Genomic DNA, 13,715 nt, shown 5'->3' on the forward strand with positions numbered 1-13,715 from the left:
TAATTTAAATTATTAAATTCTACAAAGCTCCGATTTATCAGATTCTTCAAATTGATTCGATTTTTTACATTCTTCAGATTACCCACCCTTGGATTCTTCAGGGCTTAAAATTGTCTACATTTTTCAGGTTGTTCCATGTCATAGAATTTTCCGAGCCCTTTCGATAATTCACATTCTCCAAATCCTTCCGATTTCTAAGATCTTTTGGAGAGGAATTGAACATGCTTGATGAATTCTTTGAGAGGAATTCTTTTATTTCGTTTTTTTGTTGTGTTTTGCTCCCATTTCATTGTACCTCTCTTCCTTACATTAATTTCGAAAGCGATTTTGGGATTTTTTGTAGCAAATTCACAAAAAATAACAAATGGCAGTTTTATGGCCGTTTGCACTGACAAATTTAAGCGGAGCTTAGCTTATGCGTAACTTAAAATCCATGGCAACCACTGTCACAATAATCGTTGCCATGGATTTTAAGCTACGCTTAAGCTAAGCTCCGCTTAAATTTTTCGGTGCAAACAGCCATTATTGTTTGTAGCCGGTTCATAAGAGCAGACGTTCTCGTCAGTCGACTTGACTAAATTAAAAAAGAGATTGCTAGTATGTTCAACATTAGACAAAGTCAGAGACACTATGACTTGTGTTTGTAAATACGTAAAGTTTCCCATTGGTCATCCCACTATTGTAGTAGGGCAGCACCAATTATGCAATTAGTGTAGAGGTAATATTTTTGATTTTCCATATTTTAATACTGTCTTTTTTTTTGTTTCAGGTCAGTCGATCTCGAACCAAATTTGGTAAGACTGTTTCCTTTTAAAATTGCGCGCAGTCATTTCACGCTCTATCGCCGCCGATAAATGCTATTACTTAACGTCTTTATTCGCAATTTTTCAAAACAATTAATAATAATAAATTATGTACACACAATCGCGCGCAATGGAATCCCGTCCTGCGACTGCGAGGTCATCGCGTGCAAGTGCTGCTAATTGGCGACTTTAATCTAGTTTGCGCATTTTTCGTAGGTTTTTGTCCTAGACGGTCCGTCCGCTAGACGGTCACCGTTACAAATACTGACTTAGTGAAAGCGATTCGGCCGCTAATGGAAAGTCGCGTAAATTCCGCGTTTACTAATTGAGCAGTAGAATGGGCGCAAAATCCCAATTCGGGCGGAGAGGATCGATCGATACGCCTTGAGCCAGATAATTTCATTAACAAAACCATTAAACCTCCGCGGGTGACATTAAGTTCCATTGCCATCATTGCCCATTTTTTGCCGTTGTTGCATTCATTCCTCGCTGGGGAGGTCTGACAAAAGTTTAAAGCGCGCTCGATCAAAGGTCCTCAAATTAATGAGTATTGTCCCGTATTAACAGATTAAAATTTATCTGCTTCATAAATAACGCTATAATTATCTTCAAGGTAAGTTTCGTCCATACATACACGATCTATATCTAAAGAAACGCATATATCGATAATACTTTCACAATATTTTTAGTGTGTAAATATAAAATTTATTATCATGCATGCAAATATGCGGCGTGTGGTATGTGATCTTTAAAGAGATGACGCAACTGCCCTTTAGAGGTGTATTTATCTTCGTTATAAAAAAATGAATAATTTGTGCTATTTTTCGAAAAACAATTTTCTCCCCATGAAACTGGTCCAAATATAAATTATATGGTTTGAAAAGCGGAAAAGGCCAAGGTGTTCGGGCGTGGGCGTTTATCGCTCGTAATTCTTTAATTACCTTCCTTGGGGGCAGGAACTTGCGTTTGGTATGGTCAGTCTTAAATGAAACCTTCGCAATTTCATTTCCCTCGGTGATATTAATATGAAGTTGTGATTCTACTTCAGGACGTAAACCATGCATATCTCAGCTGGGGGAAGCCTGATGGTTTTTGATTACCAAAGATAATCGGACAAGCTGGATGGCGTTAGAGACGTTTATAGACGCTCAAAGAGAGGCTTGGAGGAACTTCAGCATCAATCACGTCTTTGTTTTAAATCGCAATTGACGGAAATTTGTTTCGTTTTACACGATAAAAAGAGACAATATAATGTTTCATTTCTTACCCTGCGAATTACGCTTTCCTTGTTAAAATTCTGTAGAGTTGGCAAACCAAGGAAAATTAACGAAGTATCGCCACCATTGCTTTCCATCATGAAATATGCGTTTTAAGTCAGCTTAGTATAGGGGAAATGAGCTTTGCACGAAGTTATTGATTCTGAATGGAGTCTGAGGGGTATGGAATGCCCTCAGTAAAGGAAAATTACTTTACTGATTCATTTTACATGGTGCTAACTTCCATAGGCTTTTTTCTACAAAACTCAGTGCTAAAGAGCTAAGGCCAAACATTTTAGGGGCGAATCGTAGCACCGGGAGTATGGAATACCTCCTCACCAAAGGGACGTAGTCTACCCTTCTTTAAAAATCTTCACTTCTATGGTTTAAATACTCATACGAATGTAAATCTGTTATACATTGGGGAGTATTCCATACCCCCCTGCACTGCTACGTTTGTACTCCAAACTCTAATCCCTGAGAAATACTGTCTTGATATGTTCAAATAATATCGTACGACCTCCTCTTCTAGACGAATCCATCCACGGGATCCATAGACCTTTCTGTAAAGAACTTACTACTAAATGTAAACATTTGCAAGTTTGGGAGGTACGGAATACCCCCCAGAAAACGGAACGTTGTTTACCCTTCTTTTAAAATCTTCCCTTCCATCATGATATGGTTCAAATACTCATACGAATGAAAATCTCGTATATATACGGGGGGGGGGGGTCCTTATCATCCAGAACCCCTTCCCATGCTCCACAGATTCGTGGTGCTAACTTGCATAGCATCAATCACCTCATTGTTTTAAATCGCAATTGACGGAAATTTGTTTCGTTTTACACGATAAAAAGAGGTAATGTAAAGTTTCATTTCTTACACTGCGATTTAATCTTTTCTTGGTGAAATTCTGTTGACAGCCTTAGAGTTCGCAAACCAAGGAAAATTAACGAAGCTTTGCATAATGAAATATGCGTTTTAAGTCAGCTTAGTACAGGGGAGATGAGCTATGAACGAAATTATTGATTCTGACTTGAGTCGCCAATCAGGAAGGTTCGCGTTTGGTCAGTACGGCTACACAGGATCGTGGGTGATTAGCATCGGTAGTGTTTGCTCTACAAACTAAACATTTTGTATGATAATGTACCTCCGGGGGGTCTGAGGGGTATGGAATATCCCCCAGTAAAGGAAAATTACTTTACACTTATTCATTTTACATGGTGCTAACTTCCATACGCTTTTCTCAACAAAACTCAGTGCTAAAGGAATACATTTTTGGGGTGAATCATCGCACCGGGAGTCTGGGGGGCATAGAATACCCGTCCGAAAAAGGAACTTTGTCTACTCTTCTTTTAAAATCCTCCCTTCCATCATGATATGGTTCAAATACTCATACGAATGAAAATCTCGTATATACTGGGGAGTATTCCATACTTTCCAGGCCCCCTCGGTGCCACGTTTTTACTCCAAACTCTAATCCCTGAGAAATACTGTCTTGATATGTTCAAAATATATCGTACGACCATCTCTTCTTGACGAATCCATCCACGGGATCCATAGACCTTTCTCTAAAGAACTTAATACCAAAGGTAAACATTTTTAGGTGTGAATCGTAGCACCGGGGGGCAATCGGAACGTAGTTTACCCTTCTTTTAAAAGCTTCACTGCCATCATGATATGATTCGAATACCCATACGAATGAAAACTTCGTATATATACGGGGGAGGGGGGTTATTCCTAATCACCAAACCCCCTCCCCGTGCTCCACAGATTCGTGGTGCTAACTTTCATAGCACCAATCACGTCTTTGTTTTAAGTCGCAAATGACGGAAATTTGTTTCGTTTTACACGATAAAAAGAGATAATACAATGTTTCATTTCTTACACTGCGAATTAATCTTTCCGTGATAAAATTATGTTGAAAGCCTTAGAGTTGGCAAACCAAGAAAAATTAACGAAGTATCGCCACCATTGCTTTCCATCATGAAATATCGGTTTTAAGTCAGCTTAGTATAGAGGAGATGAGTTTTGCACGAAATTATTGATTCTGATTTGAGTCGCCAATCAGGAAGGTTCGCGTTTGGTTAGTACGGCGCTTTTCTAAGTAATTAAATTTGGCGTGCGGAATAACCGAGCTTAGAAGACAAACTTAATAGTTCAAAGCGACGTTTAGTGTCCATAAAATTAGTAGTTCTGGAAAATTATTATTTTCCCCAGTGGAAAGGTTGCGTAAAAAAGTGAAGCTCCCATTTTAGAGTAAAATAGAAAAAGTGCACGTCAGTTTTCGCTACCCTTTACAGGATTCTTGTCGTTACCGCGCACATTTAATATTCCACAGAAGTGCCATCATTAACGTGATCCAAAATTACGCCAAGGAACATTTTACATTACCGTGTAGAAGGTGCTATTCAGCAAATTTCACAAACTTTTTGCCGCCCTCTACGCATTGCCGCAAGTTAGAAAGAGAGAATCTCTAATATCCCGTGTAAAACGAAATTGCGATCAAGAAAACTGTTAGCAAACTCTTTAGATTAAAAAAATGTACTGAAAGGAATTCAAAAATATTAAACCGAAAGTTTCAAGAACAAATCTTTAAAAGCGAGTTTATGGTAGTGCTCGTTTGCCAACCCAAAATGTACATCCAGATCCAGAAGGATCAACAACCGAAATCTGCAATTCAATCGAGTGAAAGAGGTCCAGGTAGAATTTTATAAAAAGCAATGTAATCAAGGAGATGCATTACTTGACTGGTTGTATTCGATTCCGTGATATACAGAGTTGTTTACTCTACAAACTGTTATACAAATACAAGGCTGATTTAAATGTTAATGGTAAAAAATGTAACCATTTTTAATCATCCCCGGTGCACCCCAAGAGTCTACTGTAGGGCCTTTGGTATTTAGAGCGTAATCCATGTTCTTTTTATTCTGAATGGTGTACACAGTACAAGATTTGTTATTATGTCCCGGAAATGGTAATTTTTTTGGAATCAGACAACAGTTGCTCCATTACATAACATTTTAAAGCAACCGCGTGTAGATTAATTTGTAATCTAAAATGTTTAAACTTACTTATTGACAAGCGAAAAATTATCGACCACATGTTTATGTAAAAAGAACACACGCACTTTCAGTATGGTGAAAGCCTTTTAAGTAGATCACCTTTTTTGAGTGACCCAAACGGACGATACCAATGGTGGCGTCACCGGAACGATTAATTACGTTATCGCGCCTCGCCCAGTCGGGGTGGCGCGCGCGTACCCAAAGAAGCGGGACAATCAAATTCGATCTGGTTTATTTGGCATTTTTCGATTAGCAGCCTTCGCGAGTCCATAAACCACTCGCAAAAAAAAGGGGCGACATGGGGGGAGAACGCTCGACTGAACGGAACGACGTTAATTATATTATCCGCGTTCTTTTTTTTCTGTTCGTGGCGCGGATCTCTAACGTTTTATAAATGGCGTAATTATGTCGCGTGCTTCGTATTATTAATTTTTGCTCGTTTTTATGCGCGCTTGCAGATGGTCTAATAAACACGTGGTTTACGATTCGTTTTACCACTAAATGTAATGACTTTGAATGGCAGTTTAAATTATTATAAATGTTAATTATAGCTTCCATTTGTTAAGTCGAATTCCTGATTTAAAATACTGTCCGTTTTTAATTTCTCGCATTCTGATCTGTTCGCCAAATGCCTCGATCAATTTGTTACGAAAATTCCTCGCAATCTAACCAGACGAGATTTGTTTTTCTATCTTTGTCTTATTCTTCTTTTTTATTCAAAAAATCTACGCTTTGTTAATCCCATTACTGATTCTCAATTTTTTGGGATTCCATGGTTTAGAAAAACGGCTAAGCACGTTCATAGTCTCAAACTTTGCTAAAAGTAAGCTATGGTGCATACAACTAAATCAACAAAGTGGAGCGCTGGACTTGGGAGATTTTTAGAGTGACCATCCTAGACACAGTAAAAAATAGTGCCCTTTTCAGGTCCCCTAGAAACGGAGTTCGACATTTTTGGGATCACTAAACCCAAAACAAAGGTAAAAAAGGTAAACCATTCCGTTTAATTAACCAGTTTTAATTGGAGCAATTAATTCCACACTTGCAATTTAGTGAACAATTAATACAGAGGGTAATTTATTATTAAAACCCCTTGGACCCCTTGGAAGTAGGTGAAATCCCCCATCGTTTTCGATTTCACTTAATTTGTATAGGAGCCAATTACTCCACTCTTGGAATGGAGCAAGAAATTAGTACAGAGGGTGGTAATAAATTCATTTGGGTCACTTCGCTATGAAAAGTAGGCGGTAGCCCCCCATCGTTTTTCAAAGTTTAAATGCGGCAATTAACTCAACGCTTGGACTGTCGTATAAAATTAATACGTTCAAACTCCTGTAAAATTTCTCTGGCAGCAGGAGAACATGATGGCCCAGGAGGATCTATTTCAACGATTTACTTTGGACTAATTTTTCTTTAAATCTTTTATCAGGAGAATATAATGTTCCAGGAGGTGTTCTTGCTATTAATACGGGGAATATCAGTTGGTCAACCAACAGGAAAACATGGCGACGTAGAGGTATTTTTTTCATCACCACCTTTGTACAATGTTTCTGATCAGGAAAACATAATCGACGAGGAAGGCTTTTTCCATTACCAAGACCTTTTAGCAGAATCAAGAGATCTATTTCTGGCTTAAATTTTGAAAAATCTTGTATTAAGAGTATATAATGTGCGGGGAGCTATTCCTGCCCTTAATATACGGCGTATCAGTTAGAAAACTGTTGTGAAAGTTTTCTGGCTACCAGGAAAACATAATGGACGAGGAGATCTTGTTCCATTACCGAGGTGTCTATTTCAACGCTAGACTTGGAGGTGTTTTTCCATTATCAGGCGACCTTTACTTTCCCTTGAACTTTTAAACATTTTATATCAGGAGAATATAATTTGAGGGACGTTCCTGCTGTTCAAACTCCTGATCTATTTCAACGCTTTTGACTAATTTTTCTTTACATCTATTATCAGGAGAATAGAATGTTTCAGGAGATGTTCTTGCTCCTAATATGGGGAATATCAGTTGGTCAACCTTACTAAAATGTTTCTGATCAGGAACACATAATCGACGAGGAAGTCTTTTTCCATTACCAAGACCTTTTTTCAGTACCAAGAGATCTATTTTTGGCTTAAATTTTGAAAAATCTTGTATTAAGAGAGTATAATGTGCGGAGAGCTGTTTCTGCCCTTAATATACGGCGTATGAGTGAGAAAACTGTTGCCAAAGTTTTCTGGCTACCAGAAAAACATAATGGACGGTGAGATCTTGTTCCATTATCGAGGTATCTATTTCAACCCTTGACTTGGAGGTGTTTTTCTATTACCAGGCGACCTTTGCTTTCCCTTCAACTTTTAAACATTTTATATCATCAGGAGGATATAATTTGGGGGACGTTCCTGCTGTTCAAACTCTTGTAAAATTTCTCTGGCAGTAGGAGAACATGCTATCCCAGGAGGATCTATTTCAATGCTTTACTTTTGACTAATTTTTCTTTAAATTTTTATCAGGAAAGTATAATGTTCCAGGAGGTGTTCTTGCTCCTAATACGGGGATATCAGTTGGTCAACCCTTGTGAAATTTTCTGGGCTAACAGGAAAGCATGGTGGAAGTAGAAGTATTTTTTCATTACCACCTTTGTAAAATATTTCTGACCAGGAAAACATAATCGACGAAGAAGTCTTTTTCCATTACCAAGACCTTTTTTCAGTACCAAGAGATCTATTTTTGGCTTAAATTTTGAAAAATATTGTATTTAGAGAGTATAATGTGCGGGGAGCTGTTCCTGTCCTTAATATACGGCGTATCAGTTAGAAAACAGTTGTGAAAGTTCTCTGGCTACTAGGAAAGCATAATGAACGAGGAGATCTTGTTCCATTACTGACGTATCTATTTCAACTCTTGGAGGTATTTTTCCATTATCAGGCGACCTTTACTTTCCCTTCAACTTTTAAACATTTTATATCAGGAGAATATAATTGGGGGGACGTTCCTGCTGTTTCAAAATCCTATAAATTTTCTCTGGCAGCAGGAGAACATGATGGCCCAGGAGGATCTATTTCAACGCTTTAGTTTTGGCTAATTTTTCTTTAAATCTTTTATCAGGAGAATATAATGTGCCAGAAGGTGTTCTTGCCTTTAATACAGGGTATATCAGTTGGTCCTTTGTAAAATTTTCTGGCTAACAGGTAAACGTGGTGGACGTAGAGGTATAGACAATATAATTTGGGAAACGTTGCTGCTGTTCAAACTCGTGTAAAATTTCTCTGGAAACAGGAGACCATGATGGCCCAGGGTTCTATAATCGACGCTTTACTTTTGACTAATTTCTCTTCAAATCTTTTATCAGGAGAATATAATGTGCCAGAAGGTGTTTTTGCCCTTAATACAGGGAATATCAGTTGGTCAACTTTTGTAAACATTTTTGGCTACCAGAAAAACATGGTAATCTAGAAGCTATTTTTTATTCAAACCTTCAGTAGAATATAATGTGCGAGATGTTCCTGCTCCTAATACACGGAATATCAGTTGACAAACTCTTGTAACATTTTTCCTGGCTACCAGGAAAACATGATGGCCCAGGAGGAACATTATCACTTAAAATGGCAATGCCTAAATTTTCATTGGTTAATGGCTTTTTTACTACCGATCCTAAACGACTGTTAAAGTTTAAAGTTAAAGTTTCAAAACATGCAAGTTCAACAGTTTCCATGAGTGGGAGTGGGAGGGAGAGTGAAAGCGAGAGGGAGAGTGAGAGTGAGAGCGAGAGCGAAAGGGACAGTGAGAGGGAGAGGAGAGCGAGAGCAAGAGTGGGAGTCAGAGGCAGAGCCTAGAGTTGCAGACTCATTTACGGTCTAGACGAGCGTAGCAATTATCTAAAGGTAGGCTAGCAGGTTTCAAAAGGTGACACAGATTATGGAAAGCCCCGAAGGCCTTCCCACAATCTTACAAGTGCTGTCCAGTGTTTTGGAACCCCTTTTCGTAACATTATGTGCGTTTCAATGCGTCTCATTCCTTCTAAGTCATTCCCTGGACTGGGCGAGTCCAGATTGATCTTTGTTGATCTGGGAAGGAAGCTATTTGAGATTGGAAGTATCTGAAGGTTGTGTTTTCGCAGCTTTCACTCGCCAATAGAGAACCCGCTAGCCCTTTTCACGATCCTCTAGGTCTTTCCAGATCATTCCAGAGTGTTGGGTAGGCCCCTTTCGAAAGTAGTTACTTCTTACGCACCTTATAGAACTTTAGATTGTTCCATTCGTCCTTTCTAGGAAGTTTCTGAAAAGGGCAAGTGCGAATGACGCTAAAGGTTCATGGAATTCGCATCTCTACAGGGTGTAATCAATGACCAAACAGAATAAGGAAATTCAACCTCATTCTATGTCTGTGTATCAAATTTTGTTCTTCAGCTGTTTACTGAGAGTACAGAGGGACCGACAGACCGACATCATCGAGATTTTGTTTGATTCGGATTTCTGGTGCTCCAAAACATGTATTTCCGGTAAAAGGGAGGGGGGGGGGTTCAAAAATCATATCTAGAAATTTCTGAAGCATTTTACTGCTGAGTAACGCGACTACAGGTTATTGGCGATAAACGTGCAAATCTAGAGGGCGTGGGTTTTTACTAAGGTAGCAACGAATTTTTCTGGTTCGGTGGTCCGTTTTGACCGAAACAAAAACTGGTTCAAAAGGGACGTTGTCGCAAAATTTCCGTTGGGTCCGTTTCTGCTTTTCTACGCGACAAAATAAATAGCGAAGCACAAAGAAAGAAAAGGTACGGATATCGACTGTGTAAGCGCAAATTTCGTCCGCGCGATTTAAAATTAAAAACGTAAATGTATGACCTCTTACCAACATCGAAAGTACGAACATCTTAATCTAGATCTTTGACCTGATGAAAGAATGGGATCGCTGCATGAATTAACGAGAAACTGTTTAATCTGGGTTCAATAGCGTCAACGCTGTTGAGGTTTGTCCATGTCTCATAAAGGAGCTGCAATTACCAACGAACGCTGACCTTGACCTAGGGTAATTTGTCCAGCATGCGAAAATCTCTGTATCTCGTGGCATTTTTTAAATAATGCAGACTAAGGGTATAAGGAAAAAGTACCTTTCTTGTTTACGTCGAATTTATCGGACAATGGGGGTAAGACGGAAGAACGTGTAAATCGAATATTGAAATGGACGTTAGTTTTATAAGGATATCCATTGCATAAACCCATTTCGTTGTACCAGGAAAGTTTCGCGTGAGATACCGCTTCAGCGATCCTTGAATTTCTAACCTCTCACCCCGTATTGCGAAACGACCCTCACGACGTGAATATAAAAATGACATTATCAAACATGATCCAATTTTCAACGCCTATCGATAATCAGGCGTTTGTTAACAATCGCTTAACATTTACCTCTAATTTGACATTCTAAAGACCAACTAAAGGCCAAGGTTTCCCTCTTTGCATTGATCTAACAAAGTTATTATATCACGCATTGGCTTAATAAAATGCCCAACGCTTAATTAAATTACCGGTTAATTATACGTCTGATATTTATTAAATAAAGATGAAGTCTTTGGAGGACAACCGTTTGCTACAATTCATAATTTAATCGGGATTACGCAAAGTAAGGGATTTGCATGAAATTCTTCGGTTGCACAATCGCCGCCATTTCCTTAATTGTTTTCAAGTCGCGGTATTTTTGCAACTCACCATCGTCGGCCGAAAAGCGCACGAAATTAACATAAATTTGAAAGTGCGCGCTCGGAATTTTTCTGTTATGGATTAATAACCGATTATCTACCCATAATCATAGACTATAAAGAAGGTAATGTTTGATTTACGGACGCTATTTGATAACCGTGAAATTACCGTAGAGCTTATACCTCAATGAGCTGTTTTTAAACGGTTAATCTTTTTATTACCCCGATTTTTTTTCTGTGTGTCGTAATTATTGTGGCCGATCCGAAGAGGTTGACTTTAGATTAGAAAGCGATACGTCAATATTTGCTTTGTACTTGGAAAAAACTGATGAAACCCACGCTTTTGCGACGACGACGGCAACGGTGCAACATTTCCAGTTTGATAATAAAACGGCCCGAGGTTGTTTTATTTGCTTATAGGTTATGTTAATCTCCGTATTCTGATAGGTCAGTTATAATTACAACGCACGAAAAGTACCTAGGTAATTGGAACCTGGAACACGTATCCAGAAAGCGGCGCTCTAGAACTCATGGTAAACTCATGGCATGGTTTTACTAGAGCTTTTTCAAAGACAATTTTCCAAACAACTGACGTCTCTTAGTCCCGCAGTATCTGAAGTATCCTTGCCACAAAATTCCTCGTCGGAATGTTAAATAGCACCTTCCAGAATATTCCTTGTTTCCAGAAGATTCGTCTACTACTTAATTCTAAAAGGATCATCTTACCTTTAGAAAATTCGCCCGTGGAATATTCGTGACAAAAGAAAACTGGTCTTTCTTGGCCTGAATCTTGACCATCCAAAAAACTCAAGGGAAATTCAGGGAAAGCTTCTCTTAAGCAATCCTAGAATATTCGCCCAAAAGCAAAAATTAAATTAGCGCTGAAGTGTTTCCCACTAAGAAACTAACTCCCAATATTGGAAATGTTCGCTTCCAAGGAAATTCTGAATATTCGCTTTGGAGTCGCCAACAGAAAATTCTAGCGTGGTTCAAATTCCAACAATAGATGGTGCCAACTATTCAAAAGTTACCATGGGAAACCTTATCCAGAGGTAGAAGGAAACCTTAAAATTCTCTGAAAACCACCTTCCTGAGAGAGAAGTTTCCTAAGTGATAGCATATTTTCCACAGAGGGCGAATTTTTTACGAGTTACATATTGGAAGCGAATCTACTTAAGAACATCCTTCCGTGAGGAGTCCGCGGGGAGTAAAGCAATATTGTGGAGGAGAATTAACTTGGGCAGAGGCAAGGGGTAACGGTAACTCTTTGGAGAGCTTCCTGAACGAATCCCCCTTAAAGTTTCAAGTTTCAAGTTTCAAGTTTTATTGCATGGGAATTGGTTCAGAGAACATTCCCATGCAATAAAACTTGCCTTCGTTTCGCGAGAAAGACTGGTTTCCAGGGAAAATTTACTGTCACTCGAAACTCGCACAAAAAGAAATTTTCTTCAAGGAAAATTCTTTCAGAAAAATCAAACAAATAGGGTGCCCGTAAAGGACCTTTACACTTGGAATAAGGGTACTTAACTGTAGGGTTCGTTTCCAGAATATTCCAAGAAAACTCGCCCCATTGAAATTTTTCCTTGGAATATATGCGCCCCCAAGGAGGTTTGCTTCTTAGGAATGTTATTCACCAATAAAGGAAATGTTTACCAGCGGAAAATTTCACAACAAAACTTGTCCTCAGAATAAATTCACCCAATCGAGGGTTCTTTCTATTCCTGTGGCGAAGTGGGCATCCGACGCTTTTGCAATATACGCTCCCCAAAAAAACGCCCAAAGCATAGCGTAATCATGTTAGCAGTTCACCGGAATATAACCAACCAAGAATGATCTACTCCCCCTTCAAACTCGCTTACGAAGAAATTCACCCCCCCCCTATGAATACGGGCCCTTGAAAAAAAATGCACTCAATTCTAATCTTCTCTCCTATCTCTCCGGCATCTCCTTCTTGGATTGGTCTCCGGAATATTGTGCTTCAAGACATCTTGCCCTAGTGAAATTCGTCCTAAGAATATTTCAGTCCAAGGCGGGAATATTCGTCTCGAAATATTCTTGGGATTGGATTCTCTGGAAAGCTTGTCGTCACTAAACTCCTTTTCTTGAAACTGGCCTTCACTAATTAACTTTTTCAAAGGATTTCCCTTAACGAAACTGTCAATTGAAACGTAGGTACTCAATTCTAGACTCAGAAATCTTCAAGAAACCTCGCCGTAGAAAAATGTCCTCTGGAATATATTGTAGCAGAAGAACTCGCTGCCGGAATATCCACTCTCGGAAAATTTTACTGACAAAAGCAAATCGTTACAAGAAAAATTCATTCATCTCTTGGTTAGTTTCTCCCTCTCAATAATATTCTCTTCCAGAAGATTGACATACGGAACATTTTGTCTCCCATATCACTCCCCCAAGTTAAACGCGCATAGAGACTATTAACTCGCAAAAAGTGCTCTCCGAATATCCACCCCCAAAGGACTCGCTTCGCAAAATTCTACCCCGAAAAATTCTTCCCCGGAAAATTCCTTTACTGAATGCTCGCCCTCGCCTTTGGCCTTATAATTCTCTAAAAATAACTGCTATTGATTCGTGGAAAATCGCTCTCCAAGCAAATTGTTCTATAGAACATTGTCCCCTAGAATATATGTACTTAGTTCTAGTCTCGGAAAATTCAAGTAAACTCACTACTGGAATAGTCATCTATCCCGGAATGCCCCCCCCCCTCCCCCGCTCTATAACATTGGTTTCCATCTGTGACTGAGTCACAAAGGAACTTTTAAAGAAAATTTGATCCCGGTATTAATACAGTAGTGTTATTAGCTCACGACCCAGTTATCGAGCCCCCCCCCCCCCCCCCCAAACATCATATTCGTATCTGCAATATTTGCCACAAAGGAAAATCTTCCGCACCAA

At 39.0% G+C, this 13,715-nt stretch overlaps 1 protein-coding gene across 1 annotated transcript in view; it reads left to right on the plus strand.

Moving 5' to 3' along the window:
• LOC116181161 (dendritic arbor reduction protein 1-like) overlaps positions 1–13,715 on the plus strand; it is a 127,102-nt gene that overhangs the window by 11,748 nt on the left and 101,639 nt on the right. The window contains exon 2 of the mRNA XM_031501440.1: positions 770–794. The gene's annotated coding sequence lies outside the window, so the exon portion shown is untranslated. The remainder of the gene's footprint in view (positions 1–769; positions 795–13,715) is intronic.

Source organism: Photinus pyralis, unplaced genomic scaffold (genome assembly GCF_008802855.1).
Source record: "Photinus pyralis isolate 1611_PpyrPB1 unplaced genomic scaffold, Ppyr1.3 Ppyr1.4_LG9, whole genome shotgun sequence".
NCBI lineage: Eukaryota > Metazoa > Arthropoda > Insecta > Coleoptera > Lampyridae > Photinus > Photinus pyralis.